Raw genomic sequence first — 1973 nt, 5'->3', positions numbered from 1 at the left:
GAGCACCATTTTTAGGATGCCATATGTTTACTACTTCAGATTATGCTTTGAGTTTCATTTTGACCCTATCTTGAATTCTCCTATATAAAGAAGCAAGGGGAGGGTACCTGGTGGCTTAGGCGGTAAAGAATCTGCCTGCAGTGCAGGAGAACCAGGTTTGACCCCTGGGTCTGGAAGATCCCCTGGAGAAGGGCACGACAACCCACTCCAGTGTTCTTGCCTGGGAATATCCCATGGACAGAGGAGCCTGGCAGGTTACAGTCAATAGGATCGCAAAAGAGTCAGACACAGCTGAGTGACTAACACTTTCACTTCATACTAAGAAGCCAATTAATATAATTGGAGGCCCAACTGAGAAATGTTGACCTGGTAGAGGTAACCAATGTAAACCCATTCTCTGACACATGAGCCCCGTCAAAGTTTACACTTCAAGAAAATCTATTTCAGGATCAGAGTAGGAATTAGGATGGAGAGTTGGTGCTATTTGCCCTTTTATTTTTTTTTCTTGGTTGTCATTGTTGTTAATAAGTTTTCCCAGCTTTATTTTTTAGTGATTGAGGTTAAAAAGCACTTACAGTTGAACTATGGATGGACTTGGGGAAATTGAAATAGATCGCCTGTAAATTGGTTGATCTCAGAACACAATCCAAACAGGATAGCTACCTGTCACGTCTCTCGATTTTCTTCTGGAAGGTATTAATGAGAGTTGCATCTTTGAAATTTGCAGCATTTCTGAATGATAGTGCAGACCCATTTCACTCTCATAACTTGTGTCAAAAAATTTCACTGTAGAGATAACAGCCAGATTTTTTTGTGTGAGGAGTGCTCCTCTGTCAATAGACTTTTCCAGTCGATAGTACCAAAAATCAGCAAAGGGGAAAATCCTTGGTGACTGTGTGCTTAACTAAAGCTGTCATGTTCATCCATTTGATGCATCAGCCCTATTCAGGAAAACAGTATTGACTTCTCCTGAGTCTCTTAAAACCCTCGGTTCTGATTGGTTTTTGACCCAGAGGAGATCTGGAGAGCTGGCTAGCCTTTCCCTGTTCTGTGAACCCCACCACATTCTTGCCTCTCCTATAGCTTCCCAGGGCCTTCACTGTTGGTCTTGTAACCTTGAGTCTGATGGGTTCACTGAGGGGGAAAAAAAATAGAGTTTCCGTATCTCCCAAACTGCTTTGGGGTTGACTTTATGATATACCAGTTTACACTAAATAGAAAGTTGTGATATCAATTTGACAAGGAAAACTAAATTTTGCTTCAGTCCAGATAATGTCAGTGAATAACAAATTGCTTTCTTTTGCTTTTCAAATGCCTTGTACAAAACAAAAAAGCAATTCATTTTTATAACATTAGATCCTACATAGAAGAGCAGTGTTTTCTTGAGTGTGTAAATATCCTGACTTGGTTCCATTGCAATGCTTTAAGAAATAAAGCCTTCTAGCTACTTCATAATCAGGAAGGTTTTTGTTTGTTTTTACTTGTGGTATTAATTTAAGGTTCAAGAATTAAAATCAAGATCAAGAATCAGGGATCATGAATTAAAATTCTCTTACAGATTTTAACTTCCTGAGCACACATCAAAATATGGCATTAGCCAGAATTTATGCATAGTCTATAAAACATTTCCAGAGAGGAGAAAAACTCTTAAATAAAACAGAGCCCTTTAATTATGAGAGATTTGCATTCATTTTAATAACTGAAAAATGTTTATGCTCAATCACAAATATTGGTAAAGAAATTGATAGAGAAATGTTTACTGCTTTGTTACCAAAATTTGTCATCTAACAAAAGTGATGGTAACAATGTCTTTGAAAGTATAAGGTTTATGTATTTTAATAAATGATCCACCCATACTGGAGACTATAAAATTCTAAAAAATTCTCTAATTGAAGATTACAAGTGTGGTTGTAGAAATATTCAGTTCAGTTCAGTTTAGTCGCTCAGTCGTGTCTGACTCTTTGTGACCCCAT

This window comes from Bison bison, unplaced genomic scaffold, assembly GCF_000754665.1.
Source record: "Bison bison bison isolate TAMUID 2011002044 unplaced genomic scaffold, Bison_UMD1.0 scf7180017849782, whole genome shotgun sequence".
Classification (NCBI taxonomy): Eukaryota; Metazoa; Chordata; class Mammalia; order Artiodactyla; family Bovidae; genus Bison; species Bison bison.
This window is presented reverse-complemented; position numbering follows the sequence as displayed.